General features: G+C 42.0%; 1 pseudogene; it reads left to right on the top strand.

Moving 5' to 3' along the window:
- The first annotated feature begins 829 nt into the window (after nucleotides 1-829).
- LOC129491455 (large ribosomal subunit protein uL18-like) lies at nucleotides 830-2,032 on the top strand (annotated as a pseudogene).
- The last annotated feature ends 3,968 nt before the right edge of the window (nucleotides 2,033-6,000 follow it).

The following is a 6,000-nucleotide window of genomic DNA, read 5'->3' on the forward strand; positions in this document are numbered from 1 at the left end:
CAGACAGCCTTTGAGATGACTGCACCTCCCATCAATGTCTTATTGCAACCTCACAAGAGACCCCCAGTGAGAACCACCTCCTGAGCCCAGTCAACAATAAATGATTGTTTTGTGTTTAAAAAAAAAAAGTCAATGGGAATGTGTTCTGAAAGCAAGATGCATCTCTTGGAGCAAGCTGCCTCCCAAGGATATGAGAAGGGCCATGCTAGGTATGATTCTCTGCCTCTGCAGCTGGAAATGTACAGCCCTGACAGCAGCCTCTGGAGTGTGCCACCCAAAGCACTCCATTTTCTCTAATAGCCAATTATAACTGTCATCTCTGCAAGTATCTTAATCTTTGAAATTACTTTTGCAGGCACTACCACCTCTTGGGATAATGGTTCCATAAGCTTCTTCCCTATGAAACTCCTCCAGAATTTGAAAAATAAATGTATGTCCACTTTCTCCACTGCTCTTACCATTTTAGAGATTATGATCATGTTCACTCTTCAACTTCCCCTTCCCAGACTGAGTCGTCTGGTATTTTTCGTCACGACCCCTAATGGCAAGCCAGTGTGGCACCTAAAACATTCAAGACCTCGGGAGTTAGTGTAAACTTCCAATGAAACAGAGTTGAACTAAATAGCTTATTTGTTAATAGGAATATAGTTTTAATAGGCTTTGAAAACAGCATGTGGGTTTTAATTCGTGTTAATGAATGTAGTCCCTACTGAAGTACTTGAAAATAAATACACAATGATCTGAATTCAATGTTAAGATTCTTGCCCGTTTTGCCCCCTAGCGCTGCTGGGCCTGCAGGTCTCTGTCGAGCCATGGATTCGGGTCTCTGTTCCACAGGATGGGGTTTGTTAAAGTTGTTAAGAATAAGGCCTACTTTAAGAGATAGCAAGTGAAATTTAGAAGACGCCAAGAGGGTAAAATTGATTACTATTCTCAGAAATCCTTGGTGATACGGGATAAAAATAAATACAGCACACCCAAATACAGGATGATAGTTCATGTAACAAACAGAGATATCATTTATCAGATTGCTTATGCCCGCATAGAGGGGGAAATTATAGTCTGCGCGGCATATGCACGCAAACTGCCAAAATATGATGTGAAGGTTGGCCTAACAAATTATGCTGCAGCGTATTGTACTGGCCTGCTGCTGGCCTGCAGTCTTCTCAATAGGTTTGGCATGGACAAGATCTATGATGGCCAAATAGAGGTGACTGGCGATGAATACAATGTGGAAAGCATTGATGGTCAGCCAGGTGCCTTTACCTGCTGTTTGGATGCAGGCCTTGCCAGAACCATCACTGGCAATAAAGTTTTTGGCACCCTGAAGGGAGCTGTGGATGGAAGCTTGTCTATCCCTCACAGTACCAAACGATTCCCTGTTTATGATTCTGAAAGCAATGCAGAAGTACACCAGAAGCACATCGTGGGCCAGAATGTTGCAGATTACATGTGCTACTTAATGAAACAAGATGAAGATGCTTACAAGAAACAGTTCTCTCAATATATAAAAAACAGCGTAACTCCAGACACGATGGAGGAGATGTATAAGAAAGCTCATGCTGCTGCCGGGCACGGTGGCTCACGCTCGTAATCCCAGCACTTTGGGAGGCTGAGGCGGGCGGATCACGAGGTCAGGAGATCGAGACCACGGTGAAACCCCGTCTCTACTAAAAATACAAAAAATTAGCCGGGCGTGGTGGCGGGCGCCTGTAGTCCCAGCTACTCGGAGACGCTGAGGCAGGAGAATGGCGTGAACCCGGGAGGCGGAGCTTGCAGTGAGCCGAGATCGCGCCACTGCACTCCAGCCTGGGTGACAGAGCGAGACTCCGTCTCAAAAAAAAAAAAAAAAAAAAAAAAGAAAGCTCATGCTGCTATACGAGAGAATCCAGTCTACGAAAAGAAGCCCAAGAAAGAAGTTAAAAAGAAGAGGTGGAACCATCCCAAAATGTCCCTCACTCAGAAGAAAGATCAGGTAGCTCAAAAGAAGGCAAGCTTCCTCAGAGCTTAGGAGCAGGCTGCTGAGAGCTAAACCAAACAATTTTCTATGAGGATTTTTCAAATAAAGACACTAAACTTATGGACAGCAACTACAAAAGAAGATTCTTATGTATGGTTTTTATTACATGTTAAAAGCAATATTTTTTCCTTGGGAATAAAGCTCCACAATCCTAGTAAGAACAAGACAAACAGCCAAGAAAATGTTTGCATGCCTCATGCCACCCTGCCCAAAACCCTCCAGACTCACTGCTTCTTGCCTGCAGAAGAGCATCCACGTGGCTCAAATTGATGGGCGGCCATCATTGGTCCTCCAACCTGATGCCTCTCTCCCCAACAAAGCATCAGCAGTGGTGAATCTGATTTACTCACTGACTCCCACACCTGTATTGCCTCTCCCTGTTGTGCTTGTTTGCCAATCCTGCCTCCAATAGCGGGAGTGCCTGTCTATCCTCACCCATGGTTCCCAATTCCCTATTATGTTTCTTTTTGTAAGCTCTAACGCTTTATAAAGATTGATGTTTTATGCCTTTTCTTCTTAGAGGTCTTCCAAAGAACAGAGAGAATTTACATATTTTTAATTAAATAAAACGTATTTTATTTTGCAATTACCATATGGGTCCACTGGGATCCTTTTTATCTAAGGGCAATGTGTGTAAGAGGCATTACAGGATCTAGGTGATCTTATTTTTCTTATATCTTGAGATACTTTACTATTTTATTATCCTGGAAATTATTGTTATTCCATTATTATTATCCTGACAATTCCATCATTCTTCCATTTAAAAATTATTTTCATCATTTTTGGCATAGTTGGGAACAACTGATAAGTAACCCAACTGGTAAATAACAATTGCTCCCAACCATGCCAAAAATGATGAAAATAATTTTTTTTTTTTTGAGACAGAGTCTCACTCTGTCATCCAGGCTGGAGTGCAGTGGCATGATCTAGGCTCACTGCAACCTCCGCCTCCCAGGTTCAAGGAATTTTTCCTGCCTCAGCCTCCCAGGTAGCTGGGACTACAGGCGTGTGCCACCATGCCTGGCTAATTTTTCATATTTTTGAATTTTTTTTTTTTTTTAGTAGAGAAGGGATGGTCTCGATCTCCTGACATTGTGATCCACCCGTCTTGGCCTCCCAAAGTGCTGGGATTACAGGCATGAGCCACCACACTCAGCCTGAAAACAATTTTTAAATGGAAGAATGATGGAACTGCCTAGAAGGATGGTGCAATAGTGAAGCAAATCATCATCCTTCCTTTTTAAAAAAAATTTTAAATTGTTTTTTAAATTTTTTGTGAGTACCTACTAAGTGTATATATTTATGAGGTACATGAGATGTTTTGATACAGGCATGCAATGCGAAATAAGCACGTCATGAAGAATGGGTTATCCATCCACTCAAGCATTTATCCTTTGAGTTACAAATAATCCAATTACATTCTTTATTTTCAAATATACAATGAAGTCACTATTGACTATAGTCACCCTATTATGCTATCAAATAATAGGTCTTATTCATTCTTTCTAACTGTTTTGTATCCATGAACCATCCACACCTCCCTCCCAATTACCCTTCCCAGCCTCTGGTAAACATCCTTCTACTCTCTATGTCCATGAGTTCAATTGATTTGATTTTTAGTTCCCACAGATAAGTAAGACCATTTGATGTTTGTCTTTCTGTGCTTGGCTTATTTCACTTAACATAATGATTTCCAATTCCATCCATGTTGTCGCAAATGACTGGCTCTCATTCTTTTGATGGCTGCATGGCACTCCATTGTGCACATGTATCACATTTTCATTATACATTCATCTGTTGATGGACACAGGTTGCTTCCAAATCTTAGCTACTGCAAATGGTACTGCAACAAACATAGGAGTGAGGACACCTCTTTGATGTATTGAGTTCCTATATTTTGGGTTTATACCCAGCAGTGGGATTGCTGGATTATCTGGTAACTCAATTTTTAGTTTTTTTGAGGAATCTCCAAACTGTTCTTTTCATTTTCTTATTACCCAAAGAATGACATCATCTCTCAAGAAAGTACAAAAGAAGGCAGGAGACACCATCTTTGTAGGCTGCTTTTTGCTTTCATTAAACACACTTGACAAATCAGAATTTTTCATTTTCCACCCATAAAGGCAAAGAAAATAAAATGGACAGAAGAAGACATTCCAAATTATTAGATGAACCAGAAAATGAAATGAAAAGAGAGAATGGCACTGTAGACAGGAATAATGATGGTAAAATATATCCTTAAAGTGAAATCTCAGGCTATCAGGCCTCAGATGACACCATCCTAAGTGAGTGTCCTCAAACTTAAGAATCAATGTGTGAACAATGTCTTTTTTTTTTTTTTTTTGAGATGGAGTCTGGCTGTGTTGCCCAGGCTGGAGTGCAGTGGCGCAATCTCAGCTCACTGCAAGCTCCATCTCCCAGGTTCACGCCATTCTCCTGCCTCAGCCTCCCAAGTAGCTGGGACTACAGGCGCCCGCCACCATGCCCAGCTAATTTTTCATATTTTTAGTAGAGACGGGGTTTCACTGTGTTAGCCAGGATAGTCTCGATCTCCTGACCTCGTGATCTGCCCGCCTCGGCCCCCCAAAGTGCTGGGATTACAGGCGTGAGCCACGGTGCCCGGCCAAAAAATGTCTTTTTAAGAACAAAAAGGAAATACAGCATTTTTGCCCTGTAAATCAACAGAAAGGACTTCATCATGCAATAATTTGTGACAAGAACCTGGACCATCTCCTTTTGTTAAAAGGACATGTGCGCTGGGTGCAGTGGCTCATGTCTGTGATCCCAGCACTTTGGGAGGCCGACGTGGGTGGATCACCTGATGTCAGGAGTTCGAGACCAGCCTGACCAACATGGTGAAACTATCTGTGCTAAAAATACAAAAAAAAAAAAAAAAATTAGCCAGGCGTTATGGCACATGTCTGTATTCCCAGCTACTTGGGAGGCTGAGGCAGGAGAATCACTTGAACCCAGGAGGTGGAGGTTGCAGTGAGCTGAAATTGCACCATTGCACTCCAGCCTGGACAACAAGAATGAAACTCTGTGTCAAAAAAAAAGGGCACGTGACTGCGGTGTTTCATTTTTAATTATGTTTGTGCCTCAAAATTTACTTGATACAAAGAGGTCCGCTACATTTGCATTCTCATGAAAATTTTTAGTAGTTATTTTTCACTATACTTTTATTCTCACTTCTGTAAAGTATTCACAGGATGACTTATGATATAAAAGTAAATAAATAATCCATTGGACATGGATGGTAAATGGTAACGACCATTTGTCCTGGTGTCCTGAGAACTGAGGTCCAGGCAGAGTCCTGTCTACCTTCTAAAATTTTCTTTTGTTGTTCCAGTCCACCCAGAACTTTCTCTTCTGTGAATTATTATTCTAAGAACTTCCACCAAAACAGTTTAGAGGTTAATAGAGGTTAATACTTGCTTGGTTTCTTATCTAACCCAAATCATAAAGCTCTTTGAGGCAAAGATATTCATCCAACAAACATTCAAGTGCTGACAGGGACTGTGGCTGGCCATGGAGACACAATAGTAGGCAAATTAGACCTCATCCCTGCCCTCATGGCATTTACCCAGGACTTCTTCTGTGCCAGTGCCAGAACTAGATCAAAGGAGAGTGCAGTGGGAAGGCTCAGAGCTTTAGTGTAGACAGACCTGGGTTTGAATTCTGTCATCACCACTTCCCATCTGTGGGACCTTGGGAAAATGTCTTCACCTCTCTGAACTATGTCCTATTTTATCTGAGAAGTCAAGATCCTATTTCCTTTCTTGAAAAGATGAGTATTAATTTGCTAGGATTGCCATAGCAGAATGCTACAGACTGGGTGGCTTAAACAACTGATACTTATTTTCTCACCATTCAGGAGGCAGGAAGTCCAAGATCAAGGTGGCAGCAGGTTTGGTTGCTCCTGTGGTCTCTCTCTTGGGCTTGCAGACAGCCACCTTCTTGCTGTGTCCTCATGGCCTGCC

Source organism: Symphalangus syndactylus, chromosome 10, assembly GCF_028878055.3.
Source record: "Symphalangus syndactylus isolate Jambi chromosome 10, NHGRI_mSymSyn1-v2.1_pri, whole genome shotgun sequence".
Classification (NCBI taxonomy): Eukaryota; Metazoa; Chordata; class Mammalia; order Primates; family Hylobatidae; genus Symphalangus; species Symphalangus syndactylus.